Source organism: Schistocerca americana, chromosome 8, assembly GCF_021461395.2.
Source record: "Schistocerca americana isolate TAMUIC-IGC-003095 chromosome 8, iqSchAmer2.1, whole genome shotgun sequence".
NCBI lineage: Eukaryota > Metazoa > Arthropoda > Insecta > Orthoptera > Acrididae > Schistocerca > Schistocerca americana.
The window spans coordinates 86,372,626-86,386,869 of NC_060126.1; the positions used below are offsets into that span (position 1 = coordinate 86,372,626).

At 48.3% G+C, this 14,244-nt stretch overlaps 1 non-coding gene across 1 annotated transcript; it reads left to right on the top strand.

Annotated features, from left to right (window-relative positions):
• Positions 1–12,852: 12,852 nt before the first annotated feature.
• Trnal-caa lies at positions 12,853–12,927 on the top strand. The gene has a single exon. It is a non-coding gene; the product is annotated as a tRNA-Leu (tRNA).
• The last annotated feature ends 1,317 nt before the right edge of the window (positions 12,928–14,244 follow it).

Consider the following 14,244-nt stretch of genomic DNA (forward strand, 5'->3'; position numbering starts at 1 on the left):
TAAACTAAGCCACCACCACTCAACCTCGTCCTACACGTTTCAGCTAAAAGGACTCACCCTGCACTAGGCCCGCCGTGCGGGATTAGCCGAGCGGTCAGAGGCGCTGCAGTCATGGGCTGTGCGGCTGGTCCCGGCGGAGGTTCGAGTCCTCCCTCGGGCATGGGTGTGTGTTTGTCCTTAGGATAATTTAGGTTAAGTAGTGTGTAAGCTTAGGGACTGATGACCTTAGCAGTTAAGTCCCATAAGATTTCATACACATTTGAACATTTTTTTGCACTAGGCCCAAGGATGGAAGAACCAATTTACTTTATTTAGGAATGGAGTGTATGTATCACACCGACTTGTTCCGCACCATACAGACCTGCTAAACACTCCTACATAACTCGTTTATAATGGTCTAGACACACGCTTGTTAATTGTAAACAGTCAAAAATAACTCATAGCACATCCTACAGACATGCGAACCGCTCGTAAATAATGCAAAACATTTATGTCCAAATAGCCAAACAACTGCTAATTTGAAACTTCCTGGCAGATTAAAACTGTGTGCCCCACCGAGACTCGAACTCGGGACCTTTGCATTTCGCGGGCAAGTGCTCTACCAACTGAGCTACCGAAGCACGACTCACGCTCGGTACTCACAGCTTTACTTCTGCCAGTACCTCGTCTCCTACCTTCCAAACTTTACAGAAGCCCTCCCGCGAACCTTGCAGAACTAGCACTCCTGAAAGAAAGGATATTGCCGAGACATGGCTTAGCCACAGCCTGGGGGATGTTTCCAGAATGAGATTTTCATTCTGCAGCGGAGTGTGCGCTGATATGAAACTTCCTGGCAGATTAAAACTGTGTGCCCGACCGAGACTCGAACTCCTTTCTTTCAGGAGTGCTAGTTCTGCAAGGTTCGCAGGAGAGCTTCTGTAAAGTTTGGAAGGTAGGAGACGAGGTACTGGCAGAAGTAAAGCTGTGAGTACCGGGCGTGAGTCGTGCTTCGGTAGCTCAGTTGGTCAGTCCGCCTTTCGCCGCGGAGCAGCTTGGACTTGTTTACATCTCGGCTGCGAACGGTCGCGGAAGAAGCGGTGTTTACACCGTCGTCACTCTCGTGTGTTACTGTTAGAATCGAACGCAATGGCACACAATTTCCGAAAAACCACGATACAGTTCACGTTCTGTAACGAGTATGCAAGACCGAAGGCTTTCGAAATCGAACGTTTCTTGAGGGACGAAGTGCATCTCAATTACACGGAGATTATTGGAATTCATTTATCAATCGTGAGCAGCACTCTGTACGTAAAGATGATTGACGACGCAGCATGTGATAGGATCATTGAAGCCGCCAAACGAGGATTCCAGTTCCGACACTCCGATGATCATATTGGCGAAGTTTTAGTCGCTCATTCCGGCCTGGGCGTGCGTTCGATTCGAATCTTCGAGCTGCCTTTCGAGGTACCCGAATTATTGGTCACTGAATCACTCCAGCCATATGGCAGAGTTATTAGTCATACAGCCGAACGCTGAGCAAGTTTTAGCACGTATCCAGTGCTCAATGGTGTCCGACAGGTGCGAATTGCTCTTACGAAACATGTGCCATCGTACATAAACATCGGCGGCTGTAGAGCTATTGTCATCTATGATGGACAGCCCCGAACATGCTCCGGGTGTGGTGGTGAAGGACATCTTTGATCAGCGTGTATGCAGAGGAGACTCGTGCAACTCCCCAGCGGAGACTTCCAGAATCCGACTACACCAACGTCACTGCCGATGACTTACGTGACGGCACTTCGCGGGGAGGTGACTCCGAGGTCGGAGCGCACCATCGAACCAACGCCGCAGTTGATTGAGGCGCCCTCGCACGCCGCTGAAGAAGGAATGGCTCCGACCAACTTCCAATCTCAGACACTACAGGTGGGGCAGAAAGAGGATGAGAGCATCACAATAGGCATGGAAGCTGAAGTGGAACGGCCCCAGGGCATTGTGGCGGCGGCGGGAACGCAGGAGATGCAAGATGCGCCAACACCAGAGGCCGAGGTTAGGGCCTGCAAACAACGCTCGCCAAAGCGCCGCAAGAAGCGCCGACTAAACTCTGCGGAGACGCTCCCTTCTCTTCTAGGGAGCCCAGACGAGTCTAACACTATGGACCTGTCTGACATGGAACCACAAGCTTCGGATGTCGCAACTCCCCAGTGGAACGGCGATATTCGTCCGGGACGGGATTCCGGTCCGAGACCTGGCTTATCTACCTTCGGCACGAGGACTGGCGATAACTGTTAATGGAATTCATATGAATTCGGACAGTGAAATGATGTCATATCGTTCAGACGACGCATCTGCTCAGGGGCCTGCTACCCCTTCGGCGATGGAGTCTACAGCTGCGAAAGAACAACAGATGTCACACATCAATGCCGCACAGGAAAATTTGGAGCACACCAATAGTATCAGCTGGTATGAGCAGGACGACTACATCACCGATGCGGACCATTCTATTGGCGGGGCCTTGCATCCGTCCGCATCTCAAGAAACCTAATGCCGCAGGGACACGTTCCTCGGGCGACCCTCGGCGGATGTGCAAAGGGACTATCGACACAGTGAAACTTTGTCATTTTAACATCATGTGGAGATGACAGCTACTCGACCCCAGGCATACAGAATAGGGACAGTGAATGTAAATACCATTAGATCGCCCGTGAAACAGCAGTTGTTTAGGGACATGATATACGCGTCGGATGTGGATATACTGATGGTGCTGGAAATTTACATTCCTGAGTTCCAGGAAGTACATGGATACATCTCCTACACCTCGCCGCACTCGAACAACGACAGTGGAACGGCGATATTGGTCCGGGACGGGATTCCGGTCCGAGACCTGGCTTATCTACCTTCGGCACGAGGACTGGCGATAACTGTTAATGGAATTCGCATTCTCAATGTTTATGCCCCTTCCGGCACAGAAAACAGACGGGCGCGTGCGAGATATTATTCGGAAGAGATTGTGCCCATATTTACGGGCAGATTAGATCATTTCATTATAGGTTGTTGTTGTTGTGGTCTTCAGTCCTGAGACTGGTTTGATGCACTTCTCCATGCTACTCTATCCTGTGCAAGCTTCTTCATCTCCCAGTACCTACTGCAACCTACATCCTTCTGAATCTGCTTAGTGTATTCATCTCTTGGTCTCCCCCTACTATTTTTACCCTCCACGCTGCCCTCCAAAACTAAATTGGTGATCCCTTGATGTCTCAGAACATGTCCTACCAACCGATCCCTTCTTCTGGTCAAGTTGTGCCACAAACTTCTCTTCTCCCCAATCCTATTCAATACTTCCTCATTAGTTATGTGATCTACCCATCTAATCTTCAGCATTCTTCTGTAGCACCACATTTCGAAAGCTTCTATTCTCTACTTGTCCAAACTATTTACTGTCCATGTTTCACTTCCATACATGGCTACACTCCATACAAATACTTTCAGAAATGACTTCCTGACACTTAAATCTATACTCGATGTTAACAAATTTTTCTTCTTCAGAAACGCTTTCCTTGCCATTGCCAGTCTACATTTGATATCCTCTCTACTTCGACCATCATCAGTTATTTTGCTCCCCAAATAGCAAAACTCCTTTACTACTTTAAGTGTCTCATTTCCTAATCTAATACCCTCAACATCACCCGACTTAATTCTACTACATTCCATTATCCTCGTTTTGCTTTTGTTGATGTTCATCTTATATCCTCCCTTCAAGACACCATCCATTCCGTCCAACTGCTCTTCCAAGTCCTTTGCTGTCTCTGACAGAATTACGATGTCATCGGCGAACCTCAACATTTTTATTTCTTCTCCATGGATTTTAATACCTACTCCGAATTTTTCTTTTGTTTCCTTTACTGCTTGCTCAATATACAGATTGAATAACATCGGGGAGAGGCTACAACCCTGTCTTACTCCCTTCCCAACCACTGCTTCCCTTTCTTGTCCCTCGACTCTTATAACTGCCATCTGGTTTCTGTACAAATTGTAAATAGCCTTTCGCTCCCTGTATTTTACCCCTGCCACCTTTAGAATTTGAAAGAGAGTATTCCAGTCAACATTGTCAAAAGCTTTCTCTAAGTCTACAAATGCTAGAAACGTAGGTTTGCCTTTCCTTAATCTTTCTTCTAAGATAAATCGTTCCTGTATTTCTACGGAATCCAAACTGATCTTCCGCAAGGTCGGCTTCTACTAGTTTTTCCATTCGTCTGTAAAGAATTCGAGTTAGTATTTTGCAGCTGTGACTTATTAAACTGATTGTTCGGTAATTTTCACATCTGTCAGCACCTGCTTTCTTTGGGATTGGAATTATTATATTCTTCTTGAAGTCTGAAGGTATTTCGCCTGTTTCATACATCTTGCTCACCAGATGGTAGAGTTTTGTCAGGACTGGCTCTCCCAAGGCCGTCAGTAGTTCCGATGGAATGTTGTCTACTCCGGGGGCCTTGTTTCGACTCAGGTCTTTCAGTGCTCTGTCAAACTCTTCACGCAGTATCGTATCTCCCATTTCATCTTCATCTACATCCTCTTCCATTTCCATAATATTGTCCTCAAGTGCATCGCCCTTGTATAGACCCTCTATATACTCCTTCCACCTTTCTGCTTTCCCTTCTTTGCTTAGAACTGGGTTTCTATCTGAGCTCTTGATGTTCATACAAGTGGTTCTCTTATCTCCAAAGGTCTCTTTAATTTTCCTGTAGGCAGTATCTATCTTACCCCTAGTGAGATAAGCCTCTACATCCTTACATTTGTCCTCTAGCCATCGCTGCTTAGCCATTTTGCACTTCCTGTTGATCTCATTTTTGAGACGTTTGTACTCCTTTTTGCCTGCTTCATTTTCTGCATTTTTATATTTTCTCCTTTCATCAATTAAATTCAATATTTCTTCTGTTACCCAAGGATTTCTACTAGCCCTCGTCTTTTTACCTACTTGATCCTCTGCTGCCTTCGCTACTTCATCCCTCAAAGCTACCCATTCTTCTTCTACTGTATTTCTTTCCCCCATTCCTGTCAATTGTTCCCTTATGCTCTCCCTGAAACTCTGTACTACCTCTGGTTCTTTCAGTTTATCCAGGTCCCATCTCCTTAAATTCCCACCTTTTTGCAGTTTCTTCAGTTTTAATCTACAGGTCATAACCAATAGATTGTGGTCAGAGTCCACATCTGCCCCTGGAAATGTCTTACAATTTAAAACCTGGTTCCTAAATCTCTGTCTTACCATTATATAATCTATCTGATACCTTTTAGTGTCTCCAGGGTTCTTCCATGTATACAACCTTCTATCATGATTCTTAAGCCAAGTGTTAGCTATGATTAAGTTGTGCTCTGTGCAAAATTCTACCAGGTGGCTTCCTCTTTCATTTCTTAGCCCCAATCGATATTCACCTACTACGTTTCCTTCTCTCCCTTTTCCTACACTATAGGTGGTGACTTCAATTGTGTTTTAGCCCAAAAAGACCAGACACCACATTACAATACCTGTCGTGAAATGCATGTGCTATGCCGGGATCTGGAGTTAAGCGACACCTGGGACATGATTCATAGGAACCGTGAGGGATATACTTTTTTTACCAGTCACTTGGCGAGCAGACTCGATCGAATATATGTTTCGGTTGGCCTACAGGATAAGGTGGTCGACGCGGAACGATGGCCTGCGGCATTCACTGATCATCTGGCTTACATTTGTACCATGTCACTCCCTAGGCAAAGTGTGTGGAGAAGCCGCGGGACATGGAAGCTCAATTCGTCCCTTTTGGCGGACCCCGAATGTCGTCAGAGAGTCGAGGAGGTATGGGCCACATGTCAACGCCGTCTACCAACGTATACCTCCGTGCTTCAATGGTGGCTCGAGTGCACTAAGCCGGCAATAAGAAGAGCTCTAATACAGTATGGTCGGGATAAGGCGAGATGGCAGAGAGACACTCTTGATTATTATTACACCATGCTTCGTGAGCTGTCCTTCCAGGTGCCGTCTGCAGAACATCATGCGGAAGTTCATCGTGTCAAGGCACAAATCCTATCGATCACGCGACGACGACTGGGTGGCATCCCAATACGGGCAAGATGTCTTGACACCATCACTGGGGAACGTACCTCGATGCACCATGTGTCGCGGGAACATAAGCGTTACCGCCGGGCATTGGTAACAGTGCTCCACGGTTTAGATGGCCGTCAACTGACAACACAACAGGACATTGCAAATGAATTTTTAGAGCATTTCCGCCATCTCTATGCCGGTACACCGACGGACCGTCAGGTAGGGGAAGAGATACTGCAACATCTGCAAACGACACTGACAGAGACGGATAAGGCAGCGCTTATGGAGCCACTCACAGAAGACGATAGATATAAAGGTGGCACTCACAAAAGGAGCGGCCCATAAATCACCGGGTCCAGATGGGATTACGCTAGAGTTTTATCGAGAATTCGTGGACATGATGATGCCACAGTTGGTGTCGATGTACAATGAGGCGATGAGTCCGAACATGCGCCTACCGTCGGATTTTGTGACGGGCTTTCTTCTTCCCATCCCGAAGATGGCGGGGAGTCACAGTGTTAATCAATATCGACCTCTCACTATGCTAAGCACCGATTATAAAATTTTTGCACGGCTACTAGCGTCTCGTCTCAAGCTGGCGATATCCAGGACAATATCCCCTGATCAGGCTTGCCTAGGGGTGCGAAGCAACATCTCCTCGGCGTTAAGTGAATACCGTGACGTTATCGCCCTTGCGGAAACTTGTAAAATGCGAGCAGCGATGATATCTGTGGACTTCGATCGTGCGTTCGACAGGATAAACCATGACTTCTTGGCGTCAGTCATGAGCCAAATGGAGATTCCACCTGTTTTCATCTCCATCATTATGAGGTTAATAAGAGGGGCTACATCGAAGGTGATTGTAAACGGTCGGGAAGCGGGCTCGGTTCCTATTAACAGCTCCGTCCGACAAGGGTGCCCACTCTCCATGATGCTGTTTGCGATAGCGCTTGAGCCGCTGATGTGTGTTATGAGGCGCTCATTTACTGGGATAGCGCTTAATGAGACCTCCTTCGTTTGTCGCGCATATGCGGACGACCTGATCCTTCTTGTCAGATCAGGTCATGAAGTGCATCAGGCTGTTGAATATCTAGACTCTTACGGGACGGCAGCAGGCAGTGTCATTAACATGACGAAATCCAAAATTATGCACATTGGACGGGGTCTGGAAGACGTACCGGGACCGTTTCAGACGGTGGAAACGCTGAGATGTCTGGGGATCACATTTACCCGTTCACTACGGCGGTCAGCGGCGGCGAGTTCTCGGCGGCTTCTGCAAAATGTTCGTCTGGCGATACGGAACAACTCACTGAGAGCCTTTGACATGATCCAGCGTGTGACATACACTAACGTTCACATAGCGTCACGACTGCCCCATTTAGCGCAGATCCTACCAATACCGAAGGGTATTGCAGACCGCCTCATGGCTGCCTTTGGTCACTATGTTAGTACTGGGATGTTATTTAAGATCACATATGCCACGTTAACGCTACAATTCCGGAACGGTGGCCTCAACCTCACAAACGTGCGAAACAAAGCTCTGGCGCTTTACATGCGAGCGATGATACGAAATTGGCAACAACGAAAGCACACCATAACGTCAGCTCTGATAAAAGTACTTGTTCCGCCTTCGTACGAATCCCCTATTGCGGTGGGCAATATTTCGCCTTCTCTTGCACACATTGCCTCATTTCTTGTTGATTACAGTTATGTTCGTCTGAAAGTACCTTCGACGAGAATACCCACGACTCGGGAGATCTATAGGTGCTTGATGGATCACCATGCCCGCAACGTAATGGAATTCAAATACCCGTCGAGAACGTGGAACCACATTTGGTGTGCAGTGCATACTCCATTACTGTCAACAGCAGCGAGATCGATGTGGTACATTCTTATAAACCGTAAACTTGTCACCAGGAGTCGATTACATACAATTCATATGGTCGATTCTCCTCTTTGCGCAAACTGTGGCCTGTTAGCAACGGAAGAACATGGTTTAGTGTGTGGCGCGGCGAGGGACGTCTGGATGCTGACACGTCGAATATTGGCCTTCCTTCGGCGCACTAACTACACAGAAATCACATCGGATGTACTTTTTCTACAGGACAAGACCTTTTTTCCCAAACAAAAGACATATGCGGTCAATTGGATCGCTGGACATGCGACGAAATATTTGTATTCGTACGATATTAAGTCCGTGATGGATTATTGGAGGTATTTACAAGAACAACACGAGCTCATACGGAGTCATACGAAATACAGGACTTACTTTTCCAATTTTTTAGGAAGTGTTTTTCACAATCCGCCCAACAGCTGGGGTGTCCCAGAACTCAGAAGACTCCTGCAGCAGAACGACTAGAGACAATACTGCGCGGTTCAGTTATATTGGCATACAGCACACTGAGAAGAAAACTGGCCCCTACATGGTCGACGCAGGAGAAATACATAAATATATGCCACCCACAAAGGCAGAAATGGTCAAGATTATATGGCTGTCTGCCAGATTTATGATGCGACACCGTGTGCTGCAGGGATTGTGATGCAGATGATAACTTCATTTTCACTCCCGCCCGTGTCTAGGATTGCCATTTACTTTATTCATGTTACACAAAAAAAAGGACGGCCTTTACGTTGATTTTCTGGTTTCCAAATTGTTTTTGCTTTGTTTTTGCTGTCTCGATCTTTTTCTTATCCCTAAAATGGTACAATTGTACGAATAAAGATTGCTTATTTACCCTGCCTTCCTGCTCCCACAAACAAGATACAAAATCAGCTTGGAATACGGATTTTTATTTTTTGTTATCACCTTCATTTAACTTGTATGTAACTCTTATTTATATATTTGTATAAAATAAAACCGGTTCCGAAAAACAAAGAAACAAAAAAAAAAAAAAAAGTTCGTAGAGCACTTGCCCGCGAAAGGCAAAGATCCCGAGTTCGAGTCTCGGTCGGGCACACAGTTTTAATCTGCCAGGAAGTTTCATATCAGCGCACACTCAGCTGCAGAGTGAAAATCTCATTCTGGAAACATCCCCCAGGCTGTGGCTAAGCCATGTCTCCGCAATATCCTTTCTTTCAGGAGTGGAAGTTCTGCAAGGTTTGCAGGAGGGCTTCTGTAAAGTTTGGAAGGTAGGAGACGAGGTACTGGCAGAAGTAAAGCTGTGAGTACCGGGCGTGAGTCGTGCTTCGGTAGCTCAGTTGGTAGAGCACTTGCCTGCGAAAGGCAAAGGTCCCGAGATTGAGTCTCGGTCGGGCACACAGTTTTAATCTGACAGGAAGTTTGATATCAGCGCACACTCCACTGCAGAGTGAAAATCTCATTCTGGAAACATCCCCCAGGCTGTGGCTAAGCCATGTCTCCGCAATATAATTTCTTTCAGGATAGCTAGTTCTGCAAGGTTTGCAGGAGAGCTACTGTAAAGTTTGGAAGGTAGGAGACGAGGTACAGGCAGAAGTAAAGGTGTGAGTACCGGGCGTGAGTCGTGCTTCGGTAGCTCAGTTGGTAGAGCACTTGCCTGCGAAAGGCAAAGGTCCCGAGATTGAGTCTCGGTCGGGCACACAGTTTTAATCTGCCAGAAAGTTTGATATCAGCGCACACTCCGCTGCAGAGTGAAAATCTCATTCTGGGATCATCCCCTAGGCTGTGGCTAAGCCATGTCTTCGCAATATCCTTTCATTAAGGAGTGCTAGTTCTGCAAGGTTCGCAGGAGAGCTTCTGTAAAGTTTGGAAGGTGGGAGACGAGGTACTGCCAGAAGTAAAGCTGTGAGTACCGGGCGTGAGTGTGTGCTTCGGTAGCTCAGTTGGTAGAGCACTTGCCCGCGAAGGGCAGAGGTCCCGAGTTCGAGTCTCGGTCAGGCACACAGTTTCAATCTGCCAGGTCGTTTGATATCAGCGCACACTCCACTGCAGAGTTAATATCTCATTCTGGAAACATCCCCCAGGCTGTGGCTAAGCCATGTCTCCGCAATATCCTTTCCTTCAGGAGTGCTAGTTCTGCAAGGTTTGCAGGAGAGCTTCTGTGAAGTTTGGAAGGTAGGAGACGAGGTACTGGCAGAAGTAAAGCTGTGAGTACCAGGCGTGAGTCGTGCTTCGGTAGCTCAGTTGGTAGAGCACTTGCCCGCGAAAGGCAAAGGTCCCGAGTTCGAGTCTCGGTCGGGCACACAGTTTTAATCTGCCAGGAAGTTTCATATCAGCGCACACTCCACTGCAGAGCGAAAATCTCATTCTGGAAACATCCCCCAGGCTGTGGCTAAGCCATGTCTCCGCAATATAATTTCTTTCAGGATAGCTAGTTCTGCAAGGTTCGCAGGACAGCTTCTGTAAAGTTTGGAAGGTAGGAGACGAGGTACTGGCAGAAGTAAAGCTGTGAGTACCGGGCGTGAGTCGTGCTTCGGTAGCTCAGTTGGTAGAGCACTTGCCTGCGAAAGGCAAAGGTCCCGAGATTGAGTCTCGGTCGGGCACACAGTTTAATCTGCCAGGAAGTTTCATATCAGCGCACACTCCGCTGTAGAGTTAATATCTCATTCTGGAAACATCCCCCAGGCTGTGGCTAAGCCATGTCTCCGCAATATCCTTTCCTTCAGGAGTGGTAGTTCTGCAAGGTTTGCAGGAGAGCTGCTGTGAAGTTTGGGAGGTAGGAGATGAGGTACTGGCAGAAGTAAAGCTGTGAGTACTGGGCGTGAGTCGTGCTTCGGTAGCTCAGTTGGTAGAGCACTTGCCCACGAAAGGCAAAGGTCCCGTGTTCGAGTCTCGGTCGGGCACACAGTTTTAATCTGCCAGGAAGTTTGATATCAGCGCACACTCCACTGCAGAGTGAAAATCTCATTCTGGAAACATCCCCCAGGCTGTGGCTAAGCCATGTCTTCGCAATATTGTTTCTTTCAGGAGTGCTAGTTCTGCAAGGTTCGCAGGAGAGCTTCTGTAAAGTTTGGAAGGTAGGAGACGAGGTACTGGCAGAAGTAAAGCTGTGAGTACCGAGCGTGAGTCGTGCTTCGGTAGCTCAGTTGGTAGAGCACTTGCCCGCGAAGGGCAAAGGTCCCGAGTTCGAGTCTCGGTCGGGCACACAGTTTTAATCTGCCAGGAAGTTTCATATCAGCGCACACTCCACTGCACTGTGAAAATCTCATTCTGGAAACATCCCCCAGGCTGTGGCTAGGCCATGTCTCCGCAATTTCCTTTCTTTCAGGAATGCTAGTTCTGCAAGGTTTGCAGGAGAGCTTCTGTGAAGTTTGGAAGGTAGGAGACGAGGTACTGGCAGAAGTAAAGCTGTGAGTACCAGGCGTGAGTCGTGCTTCGGTAGCTCAGTTGGTAGAGCACTTGCCCACGAAAGGCAAAGGCCCCGAGATTGAGTCTCGGTCGGGCACACAGTTTTAATCTGCCAGGAAGTTTCATATCAGCGCACACTCCGCTGCAGAGCGAAAATCTCAATCTGGAAACATCCCCCAGGCTGTGGCTAAGCCATGTCTTCGCAATATCCTTTCATTAAGGAGTGCTAGTTCTGCAAGGTTCGCAGGAGAGCCTCTGTAAAGTTTGGAAGGTGCGAGACGAGGTACTGCCAGAAGTAAAGCTGTGAGTACCGGGCGTGAGTGTGTGCTTCGGTAGCTCAGTTGGTAGAGCACTTGCCCGCGAAGGGCAGAGGTCCCGAGTTCGAGTCTCGGTCAGGCACACAGTTTCAATCTGCCAGGAAGTTTCATATCAGCGCCCACTCCGCTGCAGAGTTAATATCTCATTCTGGAAACATCCCCCAGGCTGTGGCTAAGCCATGTCTCCGCAATATAATTTCTTTCAGGATAGCTAGTTCTGCAATGTTCGCAGGACAGCTTCTGTAAAGTTTGGAAGGTAGGAGACGGGGTACTGGCAGAAGTAAAGCTGTGAGTACCGGGCGTGAGTCGTGCTTCGGTAGCTCAGTTGGTAGAGCACTTGCCTGCGAAAGGCAGAGGTTCCGAGATTGAGTCTCGGTCGGGCACACAGTTTAATCTGCCAGGAAGTTTCATATCAGCGCACACTCCGCTGCAGAGCGAAAATCTCAATCTGGAAACATCCCCCAGGCTGTGGCTAAGCCATGTCTTCGCAATATCCTTTCATTAAGGAGTGCTAGTTCTGCAAGGTTCGCAGGAGAGCCTCTGTAAAGTTTGGAAGGTGCGAGACGAGGTACTGCCAGAAGTAAAGCTGTGAGTACCGGGCGTGAGTGTGTGCTTCGGTAGCTCAGTTGGTAGAGCACTTGCCCGCGAAGGGCAGAGGTCCCGAGTTCGAGTCTCGGTCAGGCACACAGTTTCAATCTGCCAGGAAGTTTCATATCAGCGCCCACTCCGCTGCAGAGTTAATATCTCATTCTGGAAACATCCCCCAGGCTGTGGCTAAGCCATGTCTCCGCAATATAATTTCTTTCAGGATAGCTAGTTCTGCAATGTTCGCAGGACAGCTTCTGTAAAGTTTGGAAGGTAGGAGACGGGGTACTGGCAGAAGTAAAGCTGTGAGTACCGGGCGTGAGTCGTGCTTCGGTAGCTCAGTTGGTAGAGCACTTGCCTGCGAAAGGCAAAGGTCCCGAGATTGAGTCTCGATCGGGCACACAGTTTAATCTGCCAGGAAGTTTCATATCAGCGCACACTCCGCTTCAGAGTTAATATCTCATTCTGGAAACATCCCGCAGGCTGTGGCTAAGCCATGTCTCCGCAATATCCCTTCCTTCAGGAGTGCTAGTTCTGCAAGGTTTGCAGGAGAGCTTCTGTGAAGTTTGGAAGGTAGGAGACGAGGTACTGGCAGAAGTAAAGCTGTGAGTACTGCGCGTGAGTCGTGCTTCGGTAGCTCAGTTGGTAGAGCACTTGCCCACAAAAGGCAAAGGTCCCGAGTTCGAGTCTCGGTCGGGCACACAGTTTTAATCTGCCAGGAAGTTTGATATCAGCGCACACTCCACTGCAGAGTGAAAATCTCGTTCTGGAAACATCCCCCAGGCTGTGGCTAGGCCATGTCTCCGCAATATCCTTTCTTTCAGGAATGCTAGTTCTGCAAGGTTCGCAGGAGAGCTTCTGTAAAGTTTGGAATGTAGGAGACGAGGTACTGGCAGAAGTAAAGCTGTGAATACCGGGCGTGAGTCGTGCTTCGGTAGCTCAGTTGGTAGAGCACTTGCCTGCGAAAGGCAGAGGTTCCGAGATTGAGTCTCGGTCGGGCACACAGTTTTAATCTGCCAGGAAGTTTGATATCAGCGTACACTCCACTGCAGAGTGAAAATCTCATTCTCGAAACATCCCCCAGGCTGTGGCTAAGCCATGTCGTCGCAATATCCTTTCTTTCAGGATAGCTAGTTCTGCAAGGTTCGCAGGAGAACTTCTGTAAAGTTTGGAAGGTGGGAGACGAGGTACTGCCAGAGGTATAGCTGTGAGCACCGGGCGTGAGTCGTGCTTCGGTAGCTCAGTTGGTAGAGCACCGGCCCACGAAAGGCAAAGGTCCCGAGTTCGAGTCTCGGTCAGGTACACAGTTTTAATCTGCCTGGAAGTTTCAAATCAGCGCACACTCCGCTGCAGAGTGAAAGTTTCATTCTGGAAACATCCCCCAGGCTGTGGCTAAGCCATGTCTCCGCAATATCCTTTCTTTCAGTAATGCTAATTCTGCAAGGTTCGCAGGAGAGCTTCTGTAATGTTTGGAAGGTAGGAGACGAGGTACTGGCAGAAGTAAAGCTGTGAGTACCGGGCATGAGTCGTGCTTCGGTAGCTCAGTTGGTACAGCACTTGCCCGCGAAAGGCAAAGGTCCCGAGTTCGAGTCTCGGTCGGGCACACAGTTTTAATCTGACAGGAAGTTTCATATCAGCGCACACTCCGCTGCAGAGTGAAAATCTCATTCTTGAAACGTCCCCCAGGCTGTGGCTAAGCCATGTCTCCGCAATATAGTTTCTTTCAGGATAGCTAGTTCTGCAAGGTTCCCAGGAGAGCTTCTGTAAAGTTTGGAAGGTAGGAGACGAGGTACTGGCAGAAGTAAAGCTGTGAGTACCGGGCGTGAGTCGTGCTTCGGTAGCTCAGTTGGTAGAGCACTTGCCTGCGAAAGGCAAAGGTCCCGAGATTGAGTCTCGGTCGGGCACACAGTTTTAATCTGCCAGGAAGTTTGATATCAGCGCACACTCCGCTGCAGAAAGAAAATCTCATTCTGGAAACATCCCCCAGGCTGTGGCTAGGCCATGTCTCCGCAATATCC